The sequence below is a fragment of the Myodes glareolus genome, chromosome 23 (genome assembly GCF_982192425.1).
Source record: "Myodes glareolus chromosome 23, mMyoGla1.1, whole genome shotgun sequence".
Classification (NCBI taxonomy): Eukaryota; Metazoa; Chordata; class Mammalia; order Rodentia; family Cricetidae; genus Myodes; species Myodes glareolus.
In genome coordinates this window covers 48,248,437-48,275,620 of record NC_142048.1, presented here as the reverse complement: position 1 = coordinate 48,275,620, position 27,184 = coordinate 48,248,437, and the positions used below count along the sequence as shown (strand labels likewise).

Sequence of the window (27,184 nt, the reverse complement as noted above, 5' to 3'; positions counted from 1 at the left end):
AAAGATTGGCAGTAGACCACATGAGTGAAAGTTCTCCTGAGCTTTAGGCTGCAGCCGGAGGCCTCTTTCTGTAGGGTCGGAAGAAAGAGGGGTTGGTGAGTAAGGGACATACTTGAAGTGACTCTCTACTTAAATAGAGGTTGTACAATCACTTTATCTATTCTGCATGTCCCTTCCCAGGATGCATTTATTTTTATTTTTATTTTTATTTTTATTTTTATTTTATTTTTTTAGGGTTTTTGTAGCAAGGTTTTCTCTGTGTAGCCCTGGCTGCCCTGGAACTTGTTCTATAGACCAGGCTGCCAGGATGGCCTCAAATTCAGAAACGCACTTGCTCGTGCCTTCTGAGCACTGGGATTAAAGGCCTGAGCCTCCACGGCCTGGCTAATGCATATGCAGAGACATAATGATGGCAAACGGGGGATTCTCCCAAAAGGAGGACACAGTTTTGCCTTACTTTACATCTGCCTAAACTAGTTCAGGCTGGATCAGCCCTTCTATATATGTCGGGAATACACTTCAATAGAAACTGTCCATATTTGATCTTTCCAGGAGTCCGAGAACTCATCCTATTGTTATGTAAAAATACATGTGGTCTAATGCAGTCGGTGGGGTCAGGGGGTTCTGAGGCTGTTAGATGTATTGTTTAGAGAGGAGCATGCGTGCAAGGAGTGTGCAGGGGAAGAAACTTCGCTGCCAAGTGGGTCATTACAGGAGGGGAGTGTAATAAATTATCTCCTATTCTTGCCCATCTCCATAGTATCTCCATCCTCCCGGCATACAGAAAGCATTTAGGGAGCCAGCATGTATGTGTGTTACCCCACCAGGTGGAGGGACAAGAGGATGGCAGCTGTTCAGAGCCCAGGACAAGTGGGACAGGGTGGGGCTGGGCTTGTCTTTCCAAAGAGGTGGAATTCCAGTAGAGAAGCCTGAAGGATGGCTCTAATGAACCTGGAACTTTATTTTTTCCTCCCTTTCCTTTGAGTTAATGAAATCACAGCACCCGGAAGGTTAACCCACAGCCTTCACGGGGCAGGCAAGTACAGGCTCTGTCAGTGAGTCGCTCTCTGCCTTGGAAGTAGATTTGCTGGGCACTTTATCTTTCAAAGATCCTTCTTAGTCATTTCTCTTAGCAGATTCTAAATTACGTCCTTTTCACAGGGTGAACCAACGTAAAACTGGCCCAAAGTCAGACCCTTCTTTATGTGGGTCTGAGTGAGGAACTGAATTACTCACCAGATGTAGGTTGAGGCTCCGCTCTTTTTGTCCCCCTTGCTTGCTTTGACTTATGATTTTTGCGACTGGACAATTAATGGAAGGAAGGCAGGTTGGAATAATGAAAAAAAAAATCAAACCAACAGGCTCCTGGCAGGTACTTAGGTCCAGATCGTCTGCTCATTTGGGCCTCCCGTGATGAAAGAAAATCCCAGACTTTTGTGGACTTTAAGAACAACTCTCTTCAGACTCCAGAAAGAGTAAAAGGGAAATGGGAAATGGTGACCTGGGGTTGGGGCAGCTAATGGACCATTAGGGGAAAAACTAGGCACGTGAACTACTAGTTAAAGCATATACCGTGACGCCCTGAACAATCGGAAATGACCTTCAGATGACCTCCAAGGTGTAAAAGCATCATTTCTTTAGTCCTCAACCTTGTTCTGCTTTCCGGAGCCGTTTGATACAACAGAAGTCCCCTTATGATTCCCACAAGCCTCAGGAATATTTACCAGCAAGGGGAGACATAAGGAAATAAGCCAGATAATTGTTGCAATGGGCTTTGTTCTGTGGAAGTTAAAATGCTAGGGTAAGAATCTCAATCTCTCTCTCTCTCTCTCTCTCTCTCTCTCTCTCTCTCTCTCTCTCTCTCTCCCCTACCCTCCTACCCCTTCTCTTCCTTTCTCGACCACCCCCATCTTTTTTGGCTCTCCTCCCCTCCCTTCTCTGGACTCCCAGTCCCCCCCGCCCCCGCCACCTGGCGGGAGGAGAACCTTACAGGTTGTCAATGAAACATGGAATTATTTCCTTTGATGGCTTAGATAATAGTAGGAGCCGAAGCAATGAGTGAGGTCGGCCGAGACCAATGCAGTCCTGCCCGGGACTGGAGAGCCAATCACAAGAGCAGAAGGCGGGGCGTCGGCGCCAGCCGATAATTGCTAAGTGCATCGCTAGCACAGTTGGTCCGAGCTGCTGAAAGGTCTGGTCGCAGAGGCAGGAACGCAGCATCCTCAGCGTGCTCCAACCCGGCTGCGTCCTCCTGCGCTCGGCCGGGCAGCGAGCCTCCGGACGAGAGCGAGCCCCTCAGCTTCTCGGAGAAGGTACCTTTATCTGTGTCCCGGGAGAGGGGGCTGCTTCCGCTGTGTTTTCGCACAGGCTTGCAGATAGCACAGGTGGAGGGATTGCAGACAGAAGAGAAAAGTTTAAAGGGAGGAAAGGTGACAAAGGTGGAGACCCACTGTTTTTTTTTGTTTTCTGTTTTTTTGGGAGGAAAACAAGCCTACAATTTGGAAAAACTTCTGCGCCGTCGAGAGCTGGGTTTGTTTACTATTAATTAGCTGCGCGCAGGTCCATCAAATGGGTCTGGTTTGGGGCTAGAGGACCTGCGGGGTTAGGGTGTAGACTCAGGTTTGCTGGGTGACCAAGGCTGGACCCCAGATCTGCGGCTTCCTGGATTAGAATGATGCTGTGCTGTGACCATATCCATGAACTAGTTCCAGAAGCAAGCTTGGTTTGATTGGATTTTCTGCCATCGGGTCTGCCCTGCCTGCTGTACCTTGACCTGCCTTGCCCAAAGCACTGTGACCCTTCAACTCCAGACGTTCCTCAAACTTTTCCCATCTTCTCCTGGGCTACTTTTGCCCACTCTTTCTCCATCAGTCTTCATTAGGTGAAAAGAGAAATTTCACAGGGTGTAGGAGCCTGTCCCGTTTGACCCCATGAATATCCATCTGCGCATCACCCAACTTGGTGAGAAATAAACCCTTGCCATCAACAAAGAAATAACTTCATTGGTTCGCTCTTGAACACTCTGGAAGACTTTCTTGATTTGGTACACATACCCCGAAAAACAGTGGGGACAGGGCTGAATTTTATCTCAGGGTGCTTTACATTCCAATCAGAGAAAGGAATTCTGAGGTCCCACAGCTCGGGAAGCAAGGCTGTAGGGAGAGGGAAGCTGCTGGGGGCTAGTTTTATCTAGATGCGCAGGTGACTTGTGGCAGGAAGATGGTGCTGGAGTCCCTGCTCACACTGCTTCTGGTAACTGCTCTCCAAGTGGAAATGCTCACCATGGCCTGTGGTTAGTTCTTGACTGTCCCACACTGTGGGGGCTACAAGGGCCTCACTTTCGCTGAGACCCACTTTTGATACTTGATAAAAGTGCCTTTCAGTCGACTTTTGCCACAGGGAATTGCTAGGTAAGTGGACCTTGAGGAGGAGGTGGTGTCCCCAGTGCCGGTGAAGGTGATGTACACAGCCTGGGACTCCCTGCTTTCCCGTGCAGCTATTTCCTGGTGCCCTTCGCTCCAAGGCACCCAGTGGTGTGTCATACCTCCGACATCCTCTGATGCTTCCAGTCCCCAGGTGATATGACAAGTCCCTGGGATTTGGGGAATGTGGGTCCCGGTGAATTCCTTCCCTTTGATTTCTGTCCCAGACTTGAAACCAGGAAAGAGAACTGACGGAACGGGGGCGGGGGGGGGGGGGGGTCCTGGGAGGGGTTCTCAACAGTGCCACGTCCCTGCGACACCTTTCCCACAGCTTCAGAGGTGTGACAGCCTTGATTCTTCTGCCCCACACATCATTTCCATTTTCAGTCCTTCTGTTCTTCACTACCACACACAACAGGTTCTCCTTCTCTCCCTTTAGGCAACCGTTTTGGGTGGGAATTGTTATTCTGGAAGTTCTAGTACCGGTGGTTGAAGAGATAGCCGGCTAGTCTTGTGCAGTTGCAGCTGGTCAGGATGCCCGACCTCTTGTGCACGTGTTGGCTGGAAGAGGCAAAACAAACCCCAGGCTCCACATAGCACGACTCCTGCTATCCAAGGTCCCTGAGTGGAACTGAACTTCTTTGGGTGGTTGGGGGCAGTTCTAAAGGACTTTTTCCCTCTGTGATGTAAGGTACATGACCCCAAAGAGGTCGTGGGGACAGTACTCAGCACTGAGAAAGTGACCTGAATGCAGACACCCTGTTTGGTTTTGTTCTGTTTTTTTTATAATAAACATAGGAATAATTTGAAGAAAGCTTTTGAGTTTGAGAGGTATCCGGAGCCAGAAACCGGAAGCAGAACTTAGGGTCCCCCTTCAATTTATGCCAATCTGTGATCTGTTGATGTCTATCATGATAGGGAACATTAAAAGAAGGCGTTTTAAAACAGCTCCTTGTGGTGACTCATCCACAGAGGGAAAGGCTGGGTGGGGGAGGGAGCCGAGGGAGCTTTGGGATGTACAAGTGGGACACGCTGGAGCACTGGCTTTCTCTCCCTCTCCTCCCCCTCATTCTTCTTCCTTGTATTTCCTCATTTGGAACCGAGATCATTAAAATAACAACTTAAGCTAAAAAAAAAATGAGTATAGGAGCTGTAGAGTAATTGACAAAACTCAAACCACCCTCATCGTAGCTTTACCTTGGGCAGTGTGGTCCCAAACCCCAGGACCCTGCACCTCTGTGATGGAGAATGTAATCTCATGGTATGCGGCTGATTAACTCCTGTGAGGCTGGGTGCTTGCTGGCGTGTTAAGGGACTGATGGATGCTCAGGAGATTAAATTTGTTGGTTGTCATTTTATCGAATTGAGCATGGAAGCTTCAGCTAGGAAGCTGGGTGGGTACCGTGCAGCGATGTAGGGTTTTCCTTTTGCCCAGTTGGCCAGCCAGGGCTTCTGTCCTGAGCTACTGTGACGTGGAAGGGCTCCATCCTTCTGCTGCTCCAAGGCCAGTGTGATTGATCGCCCTGGCAGATAAGAGACTTCGTATCCCTCTGGACCTCAGTGCCCACCACCCTCCTTGTCACCCCTCTCCATGCTAAACCTGTCAATAAGTCATCTCTTTGCCAACCTTCTTCGATCTCATCATCTCGTGCTGATTTTGCTGTTAAAGAAAATCATGCCCAGAAATAGGATTGGAAACATTAAAATTTCTATCAGAGAGGTGTCCTTTTGTTTTTTTCTTTTAAAATTTAATTTTGTGGTTTTGGGGAAATCAAATCAGCACGTTTATTGGGTTAGGCATTTTGGTAAACGCTGTCATGATGTCTTCTTTCTCTTGGCGGACGTCTGAATTTCCCAGCTCTCCTCAGGGAGGGTGTGTCTGCAGGTTTGAAGCAGTCTGGAACATCCTTAAAAGTCGACAAGATTAAGCCGCATTGTGCCACTGTTTGTTCAAAATGGCAAACGGCTGTTTGGAAATCCAAGATCAGTGTTCTCTATGCTCGAGTGTCCTCCAGTGTTCAAAGCTAGAATTATGAGTAACTAGTTCATCTGATGCACTTTCCTGCATATCCACACCTCATCCTTCATCCCAGCTGGGGACTTAGTTCACCTGACGCAGGTAACTTACTCGATTTGATAGGTAGATGCCTGTCTTTTTCCTTCCTCTGTTCTGGTTCTTCCGACCATCTCAGGACACCCTAGGTGAGATTTCCTCATAGACACCCTGCTCACCACCTTTCAGAAAGAGTGACCAGAGATGCCAGGAATGCTGAGTTAGCCATCCCAGAGTGCCCGGTGGAATGGATGAGGTAATCCTTTCAGCAAGTTCAGTTCTAACTCAGACTTTTGTAGCGTTCATGGGTGGTGGGCTGCTGGTTCTGTGAGGCGGACATGGAAAATGCCTTAGGGCAAAGGTGACTCCTACCAGGCATAGGAATTCTGCTGCTTTTCTGTCCTGGGGACCACTCCTCCATCCATCCCCCTTCCACAGTTCCCAGACGGTCCAGCTGGGGCCTGACCTTGGGGACATTAGTGGACAGTGTCGTTTGCTTACCGTTCTCTCCGTTTCTTTGTTCTCTTTTCTTTGTAAGGTGCCAGCAATTAGAAAAGGTCAAATTTACTTCCTTACACTAAGTTAACAGTGTAACTTACAGGGGCGTTGAAGTCTTTCTTCCATCTTTGTAGACCACACCACACTACCTCCAGACTACATTCACCTCGAGTAGCTGCGTATTAACAACAACAGCAAAACCCCCAGAAGATGTTTGTAGAAGTAGTTCGGCATCTGCTGGCAGGACAGGAGAGACAGAATTAGAAAGATGCAAACAGAGATTGTGGCGTTTTGCTTGTCAGCTGAGACACTGCCGTGGCTACGCAGGGAGTTGTGGTCATAGTTGGGGTTTTAGCTGCGTATAGTGAGTGGCACGTGACTATAATTCCAGCACTTGGAAGGTGGATGCAGGAGGATCTGGGGTTTAAGACAAGCTTAGGCCATAGAAGGAGCTCCGACCCCCACCCCCACACCACCACTATCAAAAACAAACAAACAAACAAAAAAGGAATATTGGATCCGACTTTGAGCCCTAGGATTTGATCTTGGGCATTGCACTCATTGACACCTTTGGCTTTCAGTTTCCTCCTGTGTAAGGAGATCGGACTGTGTTCTTCTGGGTCCCTTTCTGCAGTGACCTTCTCTTTTGATTTTGCCAGGGACTCTACCTCCTGCTGTGGAGGCCACAGCTCTGCAGCCTCCCATGCTGCCATGGTGACTGGTCTTCCCAGCTAGAATCTAGGAAGATAGGTCAGGAGGCACAGTGGATGGTATGTCAGAAGAAGAAGAAGAAAAAAAAAAAAACCAGGCTGAGGGGTGATGTCATAACTGATCCTGGTTTAGGAGGGGATGTTATATGGAGGATGGCGACCAGCTGTTCTCCATCTTCAGTAAGGATTGAACGAGAGAAAATAGACAGAAATTGCAGCAGATGGACTTAGATTAGGTATGAGGAAGCATTTTCCATCAGCAAGAATTTTTAAAAAAGGGAAGGTTGTGAGCCTCCAAGATAATCTTTACGAAAAGGATAAGCAGAAGGTGTGAGCCGGAGTTGGAGCTGGAGGACCGTGAGCCGGGGAAGGGCAGGGTTCCCTGAGCCTCAGGCTCCAGCTCTCTCTCCCGGAGGAGCCCTACGATGATTTCTCCCAAACTGCGCCCTTGGCTTCAGGGCTGAAAGTTGAAGTGCTTGGGGTGTATGAGGAATGCAGGGGACCTGTGAAGCCCCTTGGGTAGAACCCCCCGCCCTCTGCCCTAGCTGGCTACCACCTGGATGGGGACATTCTGCCCATTGCCTAGGTATCCCCTGTCTGCTCTGGCAAATGACCTCACAGAGATAAAAGCATTTGGTGGCATTACCTAGGGAATCCGTGACAGAACTGAGACCAGAATTAAGCCCTCTTCCTCTTCCTCAGAATTGGGGCTATTTTCTTTGTAGCTCATTTCCTTTTTATTCCCAAATGGGACAGACCGTTTGATTCATTTGACTCCTCCCATCTCTTTACCTGGATGCTGAACACTGATCATTGACAGTTCTCTGATACCCCCTGCTGGCCCTGTGCTGTTTCCAGCGCCCATTGCCCACACGCACCTGACTACACTCTCTGTAATTCACACAGTCTTCTGTTCCATCTCCAGTCATGGCTTGGGAGGAGGCTGCTCTGCCATCCCTGGGGACTCTGCAGTGTTGCTGCTGGGCCACAAGGCAGCATTTCTGTCACGACCCAGAACCAAAAGAAGGGACTAGATAGAGAAGGGAGCATCACGAAGAGAGACAGGGAATTCATGAGAGAACTTGAATCTTACGGTGGTTAGCAATTATAGCGATCCATTCAACTTCTTCACGGAAATAATGGAACAAAATGTCCCATGACAGGGGTCATACCACGAATAAAACACTTCACCGTTACCTTCAGAACAAACAGAACATGTGTGGAACATTAATAGAAGGCCGAGGCCTGGCCCACAGGAGCTTCCTCAGGGCCCGAAGTCTGGCTGTCTGTGGGGTGAGGGGAAGAGCCTCATCCTTCTGACAACTGGGCAGCAGCTGGGGGAGATCTTTACTTCCTGATCTCTGAGTGTGCAAGAGCTGAACATCGCGTAAGAAGTCTTTAGATTCTGGCTGCAGGGCAGGATGTCTGCCCAAGGAACAGCTAGATTGAGCTGTAAAGAAGCCTAAGGAAGAAAGGGCCTCGCAGGCATCATACAGGGCTGGTCAGACAGGTTCCCCGGGGTGCAAGCTGGGCTGGTCAGACAGGTTCCCCTGGGGTGCAAGCCAGACCACAGGGGAGCTCTGGAAGATCCAGAGGAAGTAGTTGAAGGAATTGGAGTCTATTTGCAGAGGGAGAGTGGAGTAAACACACCTGAGGGAGAACTTTGAGGAATCCGTTAGCAATATCTGCAAGCCCCCAGAGTGGTTCATCCTGTCTTTGTCCTTCAGAGTGACCTTCACCCGCCTTCACAGTTTCCTCCTCGGTTTTGAGGCTGTGGACTGTACTTGAAATAGGTGTGTTGAGTAGAATAGATCGTTGTCTTAGGTGTGAGGTTCAGCATGGCTTATTGGTCTGGGGCAGGCCTCGGGAAGGAAGGAACGATTGAGACTAGGTCACAAGTTGAGACTATCAGCTCTGTGAGAGAGGGATGGACAGAGGTGAGTCATGTTTGAACAACTCAAAAGCAAGGGAGAACAGCACAACATGCCTGAAATACCTGGGTGCTGTTTTATCTGACTATATAAGATGAGTCTTTTGGGGGAGTATAGGAAGTAGGGTTTTGGGTGCTTGCCAGGTAGAAAGGGTCCAGTTGGCCCAGTGAGGGGGTAGAAGGGTTTCAGGCAAGAAACGACACAGTCTCATTTGGACCTGGAATAATAGCCTGGGTAGCTGCCGAGGGGAGAAGGTGAGGTTTGGGGCGGGGCTGAAGAAGGGACGAGCCAGCCTGGGACAGGTGAAAAACGTTGGGTACCTAAGGAAAGACGGTGATTACAGGGAGGTCAGTAAGATGGCTCACTGAAGACGCTTCCAACTCAGGTCTGGAAAACTCCCAGGGCCAAGGTGACATCTGCAAGCGTTTTCATTGCCTTTCAACTGAATTCCAGCGAGGATGCGAGTTATTAGAGAAGCGCGTTTCGCCTGCATGTAACGGAGCTCCTTGGGAAGCAGCTCACTATGCAAGGCCCATGGACCGCCTGAGGCCTGCAGGAGACCTCGTACGGCTGGAGAAATTGCGTTCGATCCCTAGAACCCACACAAAGAAGGAGAGCACCAACTCCACAAAGTTACCACAGATTTTCACATGTTTGCCATGACATGTGTTCCCCACAACAACCCTGCTGCTGCCACTGCTAGTGGCAGATCTGTTGGCTTGGCGAGTCGTGCGCCATTGGGAAAAGGAAAGGTGCAACCCAACGAGGACAGTTGATGGAATAAAGAAGAGAGCGAGGCCAGCCACTGGTACTGAAATAGGAGAAGAGGAAATGGGATAAGGGTCCAGAGAGATGGCTCAGCTGCTAAGTGCATTGGCTGCTCTTCCAGAGGATTGGGGTTTAAATCCCAGCACCCACATGGTGGCTCACTATCTGTAACTCCAGTTCTAGGGGATCCAATGCCCTCTACTGGCCCCCGTGGGCACTGCACAAACATATACACAGACACTCCCCCACAGACACACACAATAAATACAACTCAAACAAAAATTCAAAGCAAGAAATTATTTCAAGCTACAGGGAAAGGATACACGTGAGGTGTCAGAGTTCATGCTTTAATGGAGAAGACGGTCAGAGCCCAGGTACAGCATCATCAAAGGAGGCTGTGAACTATTTTTCTGCAGAATATTAGAAACTCTTCTGTCTATAGAAAAGTGGCCAGAGACTTCTGGGCAGATATTTCAAAACCATATAGAAAAGAAATAAGTGGCCGGAGTATGTACCAGCCTGGTCATTAATATGCAAAATTAAAACCAAGATATTGTTGGCTACCTAATAAATTAGCAAAGATGAAAACTGTCAGTGACCCGCCCAGTGTTGTAGAGAACAATGGACATTCATATACCTCACTGGTGGGAAGATAATTTGAAAATATGAGACAGGCCTCCGGAACGGCCCTTTATACCAACAAACAGGTCTCTGCCAAGGAATTAACCCTAAAGGAATAAACAGAGATGTGGGAAGTCACTCTAATCAGGACTTTTCCTTTCAGCAGTATCTGTGCCGACAACACATTGTGTGGGGGATTAATTAAATCTAATATGGGTCATCTATAAAATGGAAATCAAAGAAGCTATTAAAACTACACTGAATAATATATAAGGATGCCGAAAGTGCTAATAATACATCTATTAAGTAAAGATTGAAAAGTAAATAGAGTGGAATTGTAGTTAATGTAGAGTGGAATGCTGTAACACAGAAGTGGATACAGTTAAATTGTGTTTTGTTGTTTTTCACTTTTTGAGTTTTTCAAATTTCTTTCAGTGAGAATATTATTCTATAAACCGGAAACAATGGCCTTTCCTTCTGTTGAAAATAGATTTTTTTCAGACAATATAGTCTCATTGTGGTCTCCCGTCCTCCTAGATTCACCCCTTTCACCCATTCGCACCTTTCTCTCCTCTCTCATTACAGAACAGTCAGGTATCCAAGAAGTAAAGACAAACAAACAAACCAGAATGGGACAAAACAAATGCGAAACGAGAGCCAGAGAAAAGTATGAGAACCACCTGCAGATGCATAGACACACACATCCACACATCAGAATCTCCATGAAAGCTCAAAATCAGAAACTATTATATATAATTTATATTATATATTTATATTATATGTAAGTTTCTTATTCTATATATAATGTATATTCTATTATATATTATATTATTATATTATATATTATAATATGTATACACATATATATATATATTCAAAAATGCCCAGACAAAGTATTATGAGAGAAAAAAACCTCTAAAAATATCATTGATTTCTTTTCATGTTGGTCATCTACTGCTGGGCTTGGGGTGTGGTTTGTATCCCGAGTGAGACTCCATTGGAGAAAATTAAATTTCATTTGCCAGTGGTTACCCATTGGAGATAGCCTCAGGGATAGGGCTGGGGACGTGTGTCCACGTCTCCTCGCAGCGCTGGGACCACATCTGGCTTAGACCTGTGCAGCCCTGTGCATGCTACCTTGGTCAGGCCATATGTGAAGTGGCCCTGCTGTGTCTAGAAGCCTTGTTTCCTTGGTGTCCGCCATCCCCTCTAGCTCCGGCACTCCTCTGCCTCCTCTTCCACAGAGAAACGATGCTCTTTTAAATTCCTCCTACCAAGCCTAGACGTTCAAACAGCGACTATATGTGTGACAGTCTTGTAGGCTCAGTGCCCACTCCATCAGACCGGCACCTGTCCTCCATGTGTTTGGGAAGGTGACAATTGAATCCAGCCCTGAAATCCAGCAGGCACATCTCTATGAAGAGCTCATTCTCTGTGCCTCTGCATTTCCGGTGGTTGGACCTGTGACCTCTGGCCCACCTGATCGCCACAGCCCAGGCTCTCTGTCACAGCGATTAGACCTGTCTTAGCATTTCCGGTCACTTGTTTCCGTGTATCCCAAGTGGAGAAGTTGAGGCTCAGCGAGACTTGTGGCTGAATCAGGGTAGTAAACCTCCTGAGTGACATTGGAAGGCACAAGCCCAAGGCTCTCTGGTGCTAGATGCCATGGTCTTGGCAGAATAGCTAAATTTGCTGAGCTCTGTATGCTCCTGAAGGCTGGCTGATCTCCACGGGACAGTGTGGAGCCACCTTACCAAATCAGTTAAGACCAAATCAGTGTGCTGACAGGGGCTGCACACTGACGTGCAGGGACTGTGGGTGCTGAGCCGGAGGCAACCCCACTGGCTGCAGCCTGCCCCAGAGTCTCATTTGTTCTTGTTTTCCAGAATGTGTGCACTTCCCACCGTGATTTCCTCTGTTGCGTAAACTCTGGAGAGCCAAGTCAGCTTGCTTGGGGTGGAGGACACAGCTGGCTGGCTCCATGACGTGTGTTGGGACACATGAAGGCTCTGGACTCCCTCCTCACAGCAGGGCCGGTGGTGGCTCTCATGGGCATAACCTTGGGACTTTTGCAGGCTTAATTGGGAAAAAGCGGGCAGGCTTGCGGCGAGCGGGGCTGGTTGAGGAACTGTGTGTACATAATTTGCTGCTCTATTTATTTTAATAAGAGCCCAAATTTGTGTGGTATTTTGTACTTGGAAGTTTCAGATGTGGCGGGGTATATCCCCCCCCCCCATTTTTCAGGGAAAGAAATCAATAGGGAATGGATCTGAAATTGTGAGGGCAGCTGAATTCTTCCTGCAAATTGCACCTGGCTTATCAGCAGCAAGGGTTTCCCATGGACCTGCATGTCCTTGGTAAAGGAGGGTTGTGAATTAGCATCCTGTGTAGCCCTTGTGGCTACTTGGGGAGCCAATAGCAGAATCCATCGCATGGGTGCCGGCCTTTAGCTGAGTCCAGCAATCTAAGACTGAGTATAGGTGCTGAGATACACAGTTATCAGTGAGGGAAACAGTGGTCTCAGAAGACCCAGGAAGACAAAACATCCTGAATATTGAGCTTTGAAGGATGTGACTGATTGGATGGTGGGAGGGGCAATCTCTAAGGACTGTCTGTCTGAAGTCAGGAGTGAGCAAGGAACACCTCTGACTGCCAAGGTTGTGGGCTGCACCTCGGTGATGCTAAGACATGCTATAGGCACCCTGTTGTGACAGGACTTGCTCTCTTAGAAAACCCTTGTGTTCCCTAGGCTGGGACAATGTGACAATGAGGAGCGTGAAGGAGGAGACCACAGAGGCAGGGGTGGTCTGGGATCTTAAAGGCTTTCATTTTCTTCTGCTGTGTTCTTGATTCTGTTCCTGTGGAAAAGGAATTGCCCTGTAGGGTTCCTGGAAGACAGAAGGGAGACTGGGGACTGTTGCCACTCTATCAACCCAACCTCTTCTGTTGGGAACGTAGGGTTTTCAAATTTATCAGCCAATGAGAAAAAAGAAAACTTGAAAATTGGGGGCCAAGGGGAGAGTAAGCAAGTAACGCCCAGAGGCATGTTTAAATATAAGTGGGTGCTCTCAGCGGGTCCTAAGGGTAGCTGCTTGTAAAGTTACAAGATGGGAAATTCTAGCTGTGGTAAATTCTACATGGGAGAGAAAGACAGAGTCTAGGATGGCTCTTTGTTTTACATTTGTAAACATTTGGTCAGAGCACCTTGTTTTTCAGGGGGGAAAACGGGCTTGGACTATAACTGAGGTTTACTGAGTGAGCCTTGGTAGTGGTGTAATACTGCCGCCTACGATGTGTTCCCTCACTGCCACCACCCCAGGTAGCCACCGCTCTTTGGCCAGAATTCCAGGTGACTAACACTGGATGGGAAGGAACTGGTTTTGCATTTCTCTGTCAGCCTCACAGAAGCTCCTCCTCCCCATGGCCCTCCTGATCTCCAGGAGGCTCTGCAGGATTCTGCCTGGACAGTCCCTGTGTCACAGAAGCTCCTCCTCCCCATGGCCCTCCTGATCTCCAGGAGGCTCTGCAGAAGGATTCTGCCTGGACAGTCCCTGTGTCACTGGGGCCTGGTTTGAGTCAATGCATTCCCTGGGTGACCCAGGAAGATGGCTGGCTGGGGCATGTGGGCTCTAGGGAACGGTTCTCTTGGAGGTTTGCATGCTGCAAACATTTGGCTTCTCCTCCATAGCCTCCCACTTTCTTAACACGAAGCAAACCTTTTGGACATTTTGGTATACACTTATTCCATGTTCTAGATGTGGAGAATGGCCAGAATCCTCTAAGCAGTGAGACTAGAGCGGTGGATGAGACTGCCCTCGGGTCCATCCTTTCTGAGCTTAGGTGGGGAGACAGATGGCTAGACCACAAGTCAATGTGACTGAGGGCTAGTGTCTGCGTGGAGAAAGATCAAGCCAGCCAGGGGAGGAGGGGAGCACCTTTGGGGAGGAAGTGTCTGGAAGAGATTTTCCTATAGCAGCACTTCTCAGAGACCTGAAAGAGGGGAGCTGGTCTATGTGGATTCTAGGGGACCAGCAGTCCAGGTCAGGAAAGGCTACAGAGTTGGAGACACTGGGGTGTCTGCAGTAGCTGCAAGGCCAGAGGCCAGACTCCGCCTTCTCCAACTCCGTAGAGCCCTGAGTAGAGCCGTGTGCCTGGTCTCTGATGTCAAAGCATTATTGGCTGTCATCCTGAGAGTATACTGTAGCAGGCTGCGTTTAGGCAGAGGGCAGTCAGGAGAGCAGGATTCTGATTAGCCACGGTGGGGGGTTATTGGCAGTGGTGAGGTTTTATTTATATCTTGAAGAGGGAGCAGGCAGGATGTGCTGACGACTTGAACTTTGGGTTTGAGAGAGACCGACCATTTGAGGATGCGTGTAAGGGTTTGGAATAAAGCGGAAAGGTCTATATAAGGAGCAAATGGGGAGGGAGGTCCCGGGAGGAGGTGAGGATGAGTGGAAGGACACGGTGGCAAGGAGGGAGGATGGGAATGGAGGACGGTGGGAGTGGTGGCCTGTGGTATGAGGGTGGCAGGGGGCAAGGATGGAGACTGGTTGAAGGATAGAAAGCAAGGATGGGGGGTCCTTGTTGGGGCAGAGAGAGAGGATAAGAAGTGAGGATGGTGTGGGTTGCAGGATGCAAGGTGAGAGTGGTGGGGACAGGGCAGGAAGTGAGTCTGAGGCTGTGGAAGGATAGGAGGTGAGGATGTGTCTGGGGGGAGGGTGCTGGCAGGACCGGGAGTAGGGAATTTGTTTTAGGATGTCAGAGACATCCAATCGGAATGTCCACTGCAAAGGTGGGTTGTGGGTCCAGAGCAAAGATTTAGACTAGAGAAGGACTTTGGGGTCATCAGTGGCATTTAAGGTCATGGGGCCAGATTGGCTCACTCTGAAGAGCCTGGGTACAGAGGCGGTAAAGACAGAGTTTTGAGAATGGCAGTATTTATAGATCGGGAAGAGTAGCTGGCAAACTTCCTAAAGTGCCAGACAGTAAATACTTAAGGCGTTGCAGGCCGTATTGTGTTCCCTGCAACTGTTTCACTTGACTCCCGTAGCACACAACAGTAGCGGGCGGCTATAAAGGAGTAAGCTGGGCTGGGTTACAGCAGAACGCCACCGCAAATCCATCTGACCTGTGGACCAGAATTCTCTGACCTTGGGTGTAAGGCAATGAGGATTATCCTGGAAACAGGAAGGAGAGGAAGTAGAGAAAGGGGGAGTGGGGAGAGAGGACCCTGCCTCAGGAACTCAAGGTGGAGGTTCTTTCTAAGAAAGGAGCCGCTCAGGGTCAGACATGGTTTCTGCAACAGCGAGGCTGAGAGCTAAGCCGCAGCTCGGTGGGGACTGACGAACGAGCTAGCTGCTGAGGGTTCTCTGGGTGGAGTGGGTTCAAGGAAAATAAACAACTTTGGGGTAGAGTGTTGTCCTCAAGAGGTGCAAAGAGATGAAATGGTGGCTTCAGGACTGGGTGGAGGTCAAAGTCAGCACGTCTGCTTCCAAAGTAGGAAACGTAACAGGCCCTTTGCAAGGGGATGAAATCGACACTGGGGTCTTGAGGCCACATCCTACCGTGGAGTAGGGATGGGGAGGGCTTCTCTTCCACGGAGTAGAAGGTAAGGGTGTGGTAGGTGAGGGTGTTGGGTAGGGACTCGTTGGTTGCTTTATTTTCTCAGATTTGACAGAAGTAGGAGGAAGACTTTTGCAGGGGGAGGGGAAGGTGCTGGCTTAGGCCTTGGAAACAAATTTGGAGAGAGCTGTAGATGGTGATAAAGGGTTGTTCTGAGTCTCTAAAGCAAAGTTAAATGGTGTTATGTGTGCGTGCATAGGTGTGTCTGTGTGTGCCTGTGTGTGCGTGTGTGTGCGTGCATGTGTGTACACTGTCACTTGAACGTTTCACTGCAAAAGATGCCTTGTAAATTCTGAAGAGTTATGACAGGATTAATAAGACTGAGAGGAGCCTATTCAGGAACTCTTGTAGATGCCCATAGACTCAGGGCTGCCTACTGAGGTAGCTTTTTTGAAAAAAAAAAAATTTTTTTTTTGAAAGAAATACAGTTACCTGCTTGGAGTTAACCAGCAGCTCTCCTCAGAAATCAGAGGTGGAACCACTTGCGAGGGTAGGCGGGGCTTGGAGGAAGGAAAGAGACTTGGGTTTGAAGACTAGAACCACCTAAGATCAGTACCCAGCGGAACGACTGGCAGCGCTAGATGGGATGAGGGCTAGCTCTGGGTACCTGGGGAAGAGTGTCAGCAAGCTGGTGTAGGTTGCCCCATGAGTACTGCCCAAGGATAGGGTGGCCATGTATGGAGCTGGGCGTGGACATGAGGCTGGCTCTGCCTGAATCAGGTTTTCTGCATAGGGCCTCTTCTTGGATTGCAAAGGATGGAACCTGCTGTATTTGAGGTTCATCATTGTACAAGTGACAGAGGCAATGAGTTTGAAGCTTGTAACGGACCAAGGCAGATGGAAGGCTTGTCCATTTCCCCTCAGATCTTCTTCCAGGAGCGTCTTTCTTAGTTGAAGCTCAGAATAACGCAGTTCAGATCCCAGTTTAACCCGTGGTAGCTGCACACACCTGACTCAGAGTCCCATAAAGCTTTTCCCAAACCCAGTTAAAAATTTCCTTTAGGCTTACTTAATTTTTATGTGTACGACTGTTTGGCCTGCATGCATGTATGCGCATTATGTACACACCATGCCCTGGGAAGTCAAAAGGGCAATGATGTTTAGCTTCTGAGCCATCTCTGCAGCCACCAAACCCAGTTTTATCAGCTCTCGAGTGCCTGGCTTGCGTCTGAGAGTTTTGTTGTGAAGTACTCAGCCTTAAGAATTCAGGGTCTATGACAAGCTACTAAAGAGTAATAGAGGCGCTCTAAGGATGGGGCAGGGTAGTGAACTGAGGTCATGGATCCCACATGTCTCTGCCGTGCAGAACCTTGAGTGATGACTGAAGAAGACCAGAATGTCTGTTTCTCCAATTCAAAGCTCAGACACATCCTTCCAACTCTTGCTGGTCCGTTGTGCCTTTGAAAGAAGGGCACCATAGGGGATCAGAGTGGCACTACCAAATAGCCTGGCACCTTTAAAATGAGAACCTGGAAGCCCTTCAGCTGCAAGGACCGCAGTGCTGAGAGAAAGCAAAGGTGACCAAATTCCCTGCAATGCTTAGGGCAGCAGGAACATAGATTTCTCATAGCAATCAAATGATTTCTGCGAAAATCCCGTCCATCTCCCCAACTTGGGCTGCAGAAAGCAAATGATTGGCTGTGAGGTGCAGTGGACTGGGTCAAGCTTGCCTCAGGATGCTTCACATTGCTGGGGCCCTCCTCTACAGCACACGCTGGTGCTCAAGTGTGGAACTTAGAAGGACAGACATTCCCTCAACCCTGGCCTGTGCTGAGTGGTCAGTGCCTGGCTGTGTGCGGCTCTGTCAGAGGTGGGGCTTTTGGGTCTCTTCTCCCTTGAGAGGCTTCTGCCCTTTGAGATGAGGGAACTATGTGGGGAGGCCATGACAGACAGTGACCGGATCGTGATGCTTTCACCACCTAGTTGCCACGAAGCTTCCCGATATGTTCGCTTGTGTCTCCACATGGAGAGAATACACGGATTCCTACTCTACCTCTTTCCAGAGAGGATCAATGTACCTGTGCGATGTGCTCTTGCAAGAACTGTGTCTTCAAAGTAGCTTGTGTTTTCAAAGTAGCTTGTGTTTCTGGGCCTCATAGAACTGCTCCATGGGATTTGCCATAACTGATATTTTCCCACGGAAGCTGTCAAAGCTTCAGGATGCTTGTCATTGCGAGAGGGGTTAGCCAAGGCTGTTTAGAATTCTTCCCAGGCTTGCAGAAGACACTGCTGTTGTAATGGTGTGTATGTATGTGGGGGAGGGAAGCTGCGTAGTGGTTAGGGGGGAGAGTCCGGGAGATATGGAAATCTTCTTACAAATGGCATCACAGCATCCAAAATATAGAGGGCTGTTTTTGTACATGGAAAACTAGACAAGGCATGGTTGAGTGGAACCCCTGAAGTACCTAAGGGAAATGTAGTCAGCTCAGCACCGCCGCTGCAGTGAGGCAGATCAGACTTGGGGGGGCAGGGGCTGACTCTGAAGGGGGTCAAATTACATTGTCAGGTCTCTCTATTGGCAGTCATTCATCTGTGGCGTGAGGATGAGGGATGGGCTGCTTCACAGGTGGCACTGGGTAGTGGAGAGGGAGGGTAATTCAAGTCATGTACTATTGCCAGTAATAACTCTAATGATAACAACGGTGAAGATACCAATTAAGAAGGAAACGCGGTGAAACATTGCAAGCTATAAAATCATTGAAGATATTACGTGGCGTCTCAGAGCCAGGGCAGGGTTAGTTTCCTGGAAAGTATGGGTTTTGAGGATTTCTGTATCTTTCAACTTACTTCTGGGTTTCTGCCCTAAGGAAATGACCAGAAAAACAGTGGAAGTATATTTGTGTGATATTATTTATTGAGATCCTCCGTGATATCCTGGAAAAACTGTTCAAGTTACCTGTCCTGGGTAGCCTTAACTGTGGACATGACGTAGCTCAGAATCATCCAAGGAGAAACCTCCTTTGAGGGACTGCCAAGATCAGATTGGCCTGTGGGCAAGTCTGTGAGTTTTGAAGACAAAGTTTGTCTTCACTGTTAAGTGACAGAGGAGGACCCGGCTCACTGTGGTTGTGTATCTCCGATTCTCTGGCCGGTGACCCTGGATTATATGAGTGAGCCACAAGAAGCGCTCCTCTCAGCTCCCTCCTTTGGTTTCGAACCTCGAGTTCCTGCCTTGAATTCCCTCAATAGCCATAATGTGTGACCCGGAAGTAGAAGCTGAATAACCCTTTTTACTCCAAGTTGCTTGTGTTCAGAGTGTTTTATCACAGTACCAGAATGAAACTAGAGCACAGACCGGAAGAGGGCAACTAGCCCGTTACATTTACCGTGGCACATCCATACAACAGCCAGCCACCTTGTAAAATTCCTGGAAGGGAGCTGATGGCGCAAACTCACACTCATGGGGCTATAACTGAAGTGGTCTCTGATCTGTCACGCATGTTGCTCAGACACCAGTGTGACTGGAACTCCATCTGGGTCCTGAGATTGTGGGAGATTTTTGTTTGCTTCTGTCTTGTAGTTTACAAATAGTCTGTGGTGGACCCTTCCTGATTGGTTATAACACAGTGACCGACAGAAGAATGAGATCCAATATAAGAATGAGGCCTTATAGTCATGCCCTGTGTGTGGATCCGTCCTGGCAAGGATTCCTTGCAAGCCTGGTTTTGGAGGAACATACCTCTTACTCCTCCCTGGCCCATGCAGAAGAGATGATGTTTTGGGATTAGAAACAAACAATTGGGATGAAGAGAGAGAAGTAGTGGAGACAGCAATGAGTTCAGAATACAGTGGACAGCTCCTTCCCCACTTGCTCTCTGCTCAGAAATCCATTTAGATACAGAATCCACAGATGTGCTAGTCCGGCAGTGTTAGCATGTCAGTCATTACCAAAGCCACGTTAGATTGGGGACCACTGTTTCCCCTCCATCAGTCGTCACTGGAAGCTAAGAAGAGGTTTTGTAAAACAAAAAAGCAGCCCTGCCTACACAATGCTAATAGAACATGGGGGCTGGAGATGCAAGGCAAGCTCTCAGGCAGAGACAATGGGCTGGAGCTGGCGTCTCCCAGGAGACAAACAGTCCTCCCCAGCTATGGTGGTACCACAGATGCGCATCACCTCACACACCTGTGCCTGCGGAGAGGTGACACAGGAATGCCCTTTGTAAGTCCCACACGAGGTTAAGCGCACCAATGGGACCAGCTCTACAGCAGAGCCCTCCACACTCCGTGTGCTTCTGAGGCTCTGCAGCCTCAGGCAGGCGCTGCACGCTAGGCATTTCTCCTTGACTAAAACTGAGGCTGTGGAGCAGAGTTTATTCCCATATATAAACTGAACAACTCGGTTCTATTATATATGCATGCATAGCACATATATGTATATATAAAGCATATTTAAAATCAGGACTTTAAAAATATATCGGTTTTGCTGCTGAAAGTAGAGTGCACTTACTTCGGTTCGGCAAAATATTGTAGGGATCCAGATATTTCCTTCTCAGTTCCAAGAGTTCTAAATTTAAATATTTTACTTAAGTTCATTCTTACCACATGAGCTAGGAAGCCATTTGGGCCCCTAACTTTGGTTCCCATTCAAGGAAACCCACCTTTTCCCATTGATACCAACTGTCTACAGTCTGAATGGAGGCTCTCGATGCAGAAGCCCGACGGTCCTTCCATCCACCTGCCTTTTGTTCATTCCTCTTCAGGGACTGGAAGCACAATGGCTGGTGGGTGATTTTGCCTTTGCATCGGTGCAGAGTGAGGTCCCTGGGAGCCCCGGGTTGGGATTGTGTTTAGTGAAGGTAGATTGCCGCTTTTGCGGAGATGCGGCTTTCTTTGGGAATGTGCTGGGGCTCTGGCTCTTCCGCTGCTTTGAAATGTACCCAGATGTTTGGCTTCCTTTAAATCTCTGACATGACTGTGGCCACGTCTATAAATAGCTCTAACATCAGCTATACTGCTGGCACGATGCTGATTTTTATCTCCCCACCCGCTAGGAGAAAACATCCCCCCCCACCTGTGTGCCCGCGCGCGAGCACACACAGACACACACACACGTGCATGCACACATACATCCTCACGCACGCGCGCACACACACACACGCACACACACACGTGCATGCACACATACATCCTCACGCATGCGCGCACACACACACACACACATGCACGCACACACACACTTGCATGCACACATGCATCCTTTCACACACGGACTTGTATAGCTAAATATCTAAACTATAAGCAAAAATCTTGAAAGTACTCAACCCCATCTGTGTTTTTGTTTCTTTCTGTTTTAGGAATTAGGAACAAAAGCAGCTAAAGAGCTTTTAATGGTAACAAGGGAAAAAAAAAGCTCCTAAGAATCTACTATGTCCAGGCACAGTGCTAAATTTAATTCGTTCCTACCCTCAGAGTTCACATCTAGCAAGAGGGCAGAATGTCAGCTACCAGTTGCGCCAGGCTAACCGAGGGTACTGTGTAAAGTCACCTTGTGGGTGTTCCTGGCATTCTGTGGTTGTGGACAAGATCTTTAATGGCATCAACAATGGAATGCCACAACACAGCTGTTTCAACAGCAGGGATTTGCCTTCCTGTGATTCTAATGTCTAGAAGCTTTGCGTGTTGGCAGGGCAAGTTGCTGGCCTTCTCTGCTCTTCCACACTTCAGGTCTCCCCACCTGGGGATGGTGCTGCTCCCTTTCAGGCTGGATCTTCCCCCATCGATTAAAGGAGTCAGGATGGTACCTTACTTGTGCTCACAAGTCATCCTGAGCTAGACTCACTCTCAGGCTCACTTCCCAGGTTACTCTAGAGCGGTGATTCTCAACTTTCTAGGGCTGTGACCCTTTGATACAGTTCCCCATGTCGATGTGACTCCCCCCATAAAATTATTTTCTTTGCTATTTCATAACTGTAATTTTGCTACTTCTAAGAAACATAATGTAATTATCTGGTATATAGGGTATCTGATATATGACCCCGTGAGAGCACCATTCGACCCCCAAAGGGTTGAGAATTACTCTTCTAGATTGTGTCAAAGTGACATTAAACTAGCCACTGCAGCTGATAGTCCAAGTTGTGGTTATTCTTTTCAGACACGTACTCATTAACAGCTTCTTTTAACACATTCTCTTCCCTGAACAAGCTTGCAAGCTGCTTGGTCCCCCCTACCTGGTGAAGCCACACAGGGGCAGGCTTAGACTCCAGGACACATTGGAATTGAGCCAGAACTCTTATGTGGACCAGAGGTGACAGATTTGCTCAGGGACTCTGGGATATGAAGGGTCAATTGTATTTCCTCAGAAGAAACCCTGAGACCCTAGGGAGAGGCTCTACTGAAAGCCGGGGCCAGGATGATAAAAATCCAGCTTTATTCCTGGATATTCTTGTGTTTCTTTGGGTTCTATTGGGGGACAGGGCTACAAAGGCCAGCTCCTAAGCGAGGTATGGACAAATGCTGCCTGTAGTAGATAAGCTGACATACTTCATCTTCTCGGGGCTTCTTCCTACCCGCTGACATTCTGAAAAACGCCACCTGCTAGGACTGGGATCTCTAGTCAGAGGAAGGAGGACAAGGGGAAGCTGGCTTCTTTGTATTATAAAATGATAAACACCACTTTCTCTGGTTTATTTACCAAGAGGGGTCACACCTGGCCTTGTTGGCCACTTAGGCCCAAGAGCTACTAGAGATGGCCTTGGTTCTCTGAGAAGAAAAAAAAAATACACTAAAAACTAGTTCCAGAAGCCAAATCACACATCTGCAAAAATACATCGTCTCCAGTAAATGATGTTTAAGCTTAGCTGCCCCAGAATGGTGCAAAGGAATGTATTCCAAAATTCAAATATTTGAAACGTTGGCTTGGGAGGAGAGTGAGGGCCAGCATGAGAAGGAGGTGTGGGAAGAAGTCTACCTCCCCAAGAGAGCCACCAGCAGCCTTCCAGGGGGGAATCAGCAGAGACGAATGTTGATTGCGTTCTCCTGCCGGGTCGCGCCACTGTACATTTTATCCATTTGTTAGAAAATAGAAACAGTTGAAAGCATTTTCTTCAGGCCTTACTGCATACCCTCCTGCTCATGTCTCTTCGGGAGAGCCTCTAATGGACTTCCACTGTGCCCAGGAGTGGTGCCTCAGCTCCTGGAAGGGATGTTATGCTGGATCTGTCCCTCTTGACTCTGTCCCCGAAAAAGCATCTGGCACAGAATTTCCTGACGCTCAAACTGAGCAGAAGCCACCAGAGAGCCCGAGGTGCTCAATGACCACACACGGGCGTCAAAGGCCGTTCTAATCAGGAGGCAGAAGCAATGATCTGAGAGCCTGGAAGGCTCACTGGGGGGTCAGGGCTGGAGGTGGAGGGTAGAGAAAGAATTGGCTGGGCAGGATTAGTGTTTAGGGTGAGAGCTAGGTAATAAGCTTGGGTCCACACCTGATCCAAGACCCCCTCAACAGGCTTGAGTATGGGGGAGAGACAAGCCCTCCTGACTGGTAGCCTGGGAAGGTTAATGCTGTCTCTTGCAGAACAGTCTCTGTTTATGTGTTTGTAGACTAGAACTGTCTAAACAAACCCCAAGACCTCTAGCTCATCAGGACAACGTCAGTGACCACAGGCAGCAGAACTCTTTTCCTGGCCCTTCAGGCTGTGACCTAAGGTGACATATGCCCTCCACTTCTCTGTCACTCCCCTGCTCTCACCCACCTTGCCTTGTTCCTCACAGATCTGTCTTACTGTCCTCTACAGCACTTGCATAGCCAAGAGACGCTGCTGCGCTCCTCAGGAGTACCCTCCCTTAGCTCTTTGCAGGTTCCTAGACTGCCAAGGCCTACTGCATACTACACGCTGAGTTCTCTGGGTAGTCTTTCCCACAGTCCTTACCTCATCTGTCCCTGCTTCTAACAGACACCATGGTCAGCTATGAACTCTGGGCTGCTCTTAGAACTTACTAATGTAAGATCAGTAAGGTTACCTTCCACTACATCCCCGGCCTCATTCCTGCCGCTCTGGATAAGCAATGAACAATCCATAGTCATTGGCTCTTGTTGAACTTACATTTCAGAAGAGGGAAACTAAGTAATACACATAATACACAAGGAAATTGCAGAAATACGTTAGATAATAATTATCATAACAGAGAAGAAAAGAGAGCCGGAGAATGGTTTTGGAGATGCAGAACTAAAGAGGCCATTTTAAACAGAGTTTTGATGATTAATTTTCTTTGCCAACCTGATACACTCCAGAGTCACCTGGGGAGTGAGTCTCAGTGGAAGTTTGTGTATGTTGGGTTGGTCTGTCGGCATGTCTGTAGGAGATTATATCGGTTACATTAATTCGGAGCAAGGAGATCCTTCCTCTGTGGGTGGCACCTTTCTCTGGGAAGGGAATTCTAAGCTGTATCAATGAGATTAATATGCCTGCAATCAAATCTTCAACACAGCAGCTCTACTCCAGTGGTGAGCTGTGGCTGCAGCCCTGGAGGGTGCCAAAAAAGGCAAATTGCAGAGCAAACAAGGGCTGGAGAGATGGCCCAGTGGCAAAGCATACTGACTGCTCCTCTATAGGACCCAGGTTCAATTCCCTGTTCCACACGGTGACTCTGACAGTCTGTAACTCCAGTTCTAGGTGGATCTGAGATGCCCTCTTCTGGTCTCTGGTCACCAAGCATTCACATCATGCACGGACATATATGTGGGCAAAATGCACAAATAAAATTAAAAAAAAACACTAAAATAACTTTAAAAATGAGAGAGAAAACAAGAGTGCTAGCTAGCATGTATTCATGAATTTCTCTTTGTTGAGGATATAAGGTAACTTGGCCCAAGCTCTTGTTGCTGTGATTTCCCTACTGTGAAACTCTGAGCTGACTTAAACCTACTTAGGTTTATCACAGAGCATGACAAGGTCTCTAAGTTGGCACCCAGAAGAAGATGATATGCATGAAGGGGATTGGGGTGTAAGTGCCCCCAAAGTATTCCAGGGACAGGAAAGAACCAGCAGCAGTGGGTAGTGGGGATCGTAAGAGGTCAGGGTGAAGTAGCCGGAGGAACGAGAGAGGACGGTCACAGAGTTTCCCGGGCCATTTCCACAAGAAGCTGTGTGGGGTTTGGGGTGGCAGAGTGACATGGGCAGCTGTGTTTGTTAAGAATTCTCTGTTGCTATGTTGAGGTGGCATAGGGTAGAGGCAGGAGACCAGTCAAGGCGAAAGCCAAAGGGTAGATGTGGAAGGGGGTTCTGACTTCTGTATACAGTGAATTATCATTGTGACATGGGAGAAGAAAAGGAATTGAGACAGGCCGCTGTGGCTGGGGACTAGAAGCGGGGAAGGATGGACTTACCACATGGACCAACCATGTCCAGGGAAGAACAGGCCTGGACATCTTCCCGACGAAGGATCTGCATGAGGAACTGCTGGAGCCGCAGGCCGTGTGGTTCAGCTTCCCTGCTTTCTTTGGACTTGGGAATTCCGGCAGAGGGATACATTGTCTTTCAATGGCTAAATTGGTTTCAATGTCTCACTGTGAGGGAGCCTGTCAGCTAATCTCATCACTGATTGTTTAGAGCAGGTTTCAGGGTTTAGCTCTTTCGCTAGATGGAACACTTGCTTTTTCTCGACACCCTCCAGGGCTGCAGCCACGGCTCACCACTGGAGTAATGCCACTATGTTGAAGATTTGATTGCAGGTAGGTTAATCTCGTGAGTTACAGCAATACCTGATATGGGCACGCGCATTTTGAGGGCAAAACCTTTTTTCTAATCCTTTCTCTCACAGTCATTATCACACCTAATGAAGATGATTAATCGGTGTTAATTAGAATGCCAACGGAGTGTGAGCACTGCTAAAAACCCATTTTTTTTTTTTTTTTGATTCTGGGAAGACCAGAGTCAGGGTGAGGGAGGTTTTGCCTGGCTTTTCATAGGATACGGACCTTCCTTAGTTGGAATGGGAAACGATTAGCCAAAAGCATACATGGCTTGAAGCCGGAACAACTTAGTTAAAAAAAATTCCTGTTGGGTGAGAAATTTCCAGTGAGTGACTTGGTTAATAATGAATTTGTCCCTGTCTGTCGCGCCAAAAGAAGAGGTTCTTCAGTTCATGGGAGCTCAAGGAACACCTCTCGCTGTCCGTTCCTGTGCAGGGGTGCCACGGTGCCTAGCACCCAGTTCCTGCTTGAGGAACAGCAAAAAATAAGGCGTCAAAACAGTGTTGTGTCGTGTGGGGTCTAGTAACCCAGCAGCGCTCTCCTGTGGAGAGTGTGGTTCAGTGGTGCAGCAGAGGATGAGACAGGAAAGCTGACTGCTCTGGGCAGCTGGAACAGAACCAGGGCAGATGAGCGCCTCCAGGTAGGGAGCTTGCAGGAGAGTTCCGTCAATAAATACTGGAGCAGCTTTTCAAACCCCTGAGAAAACTGAGGTAAATCAAGATGGAGGCCTTGAATGGCATGGGAGAGAAACTGGAGTGATGGGGTTTCTGAGGCCATAGGGAGTGGAAAGTTTCCTGGGGTGGAGCAGGGGAAGCTGTGAGCTGAGAAAATGCAGGTCAGATGTTGCACAATCTGCCTTGCCCCGTTCCAGAATGGGGCAATGGTTTTGGGTCGAGCGTTCCAGACAACCACGAAGGCTTGACTTAGGCTGTATTTTGGCGGCAGGCTACCCTGCCCATGTCATTAGCATTCAAGGGTATGTGGGTTTGAACATTGTACTCTGGCAGCCATTTGTCAAAGGCAGGGCTTCCAGCCTATGGCGATCCGAGGGGCGGGGCCTAGTGAGAAGTGACGTCCACTGAGGTGTACACTTGAAGGAGATGTTGGTACGCCAGTTCTTGCTGCCTAACTACAGAGGGGGGCGGAATCCTTCACTGTTTGCTTCCTCCACAGTGTGTTGCCAATGGCTGGAAGCAACAGGTCAGCAGATCACGGGTCAGTGTCACAACCGTAGCCTCAAATTTGAGATCCTTTGGCTTCAGTCTCACGCGCTGTTTATTGTGTGCATTTTGGCATCGTGGCAAACGCAGAGGGTGAATTATAGAAATGGGATTTATCTAATCAGAAACAACTGAAGCTGAAAACAACCAGCAGGACTGATGATCTTTTAGAGGTCGCATTTCCTAACTTCTGATTAAATTGATGTTGATAAGAGCTTTGGGGGCTCATTGTAAAATGACCTTGTCTGCTGGAGTCCCCCGCACCTGTAGCTTTTAGTGGCAATAAAGCAGGGACAGATTCTCTGGGCGTAGGTTTTCCTTGTTGCTAAGTCACTTGGGCTGCCTCATAAGATAGCCAGAGACGGTAGATAGTGTCTCCAAGGAGGGAAAATGTTGTTCTGCAAGGCCACGCTCGAGTTCCATGTAACTATAGAGCCAGCCCTTTAAGGACCTCGAAAGCCTTCTGAGGTCTGTTATTCCCCAGAGCTAAGGTGAACACAGATGTTGTCTGTGAAGTACAGGGTCTCCGGTGTTGATTTAGAAACAACTACCCAGCAACAGAGGAAGGTCATAGCAACAGCTTTTAGTGACTCATTTGCATCATGGATAATGTCTTAAAATAGCTTTATTTCAGAGAGTCATTAA

At 48.4% G+C, this 27,184-nt stretch overlaps 1 protein-coding gene across 3 annotated transcripts in view; it reads left to right on the top strand.

The window, feature by feature from the left end:
- The first annotated feature begins 2,157 nt into the window (after window positions 1–2,157).
- Zmat4 (zinc finger matrin-type 4) overlaps window positions 2,158–27,184 on the top strand; it is a 364,200-nt gene continuing 339,173 nt past the window's right edge. For 2 of the 3 annotated variants that reach the window (XM_048456498.3, XM_048456495.3), the window contains exon 1: window positions 2,161–2,312. The gene's annotated coding sequence lies outside the window, so the exon portion shown is untranslated. Of the gene's footprint in view, window positions 2,313–27,184 lie in introns of all 3 variants that reach the window. The other variant, XM_048456496.3, reaches the window with a different exon arrangement.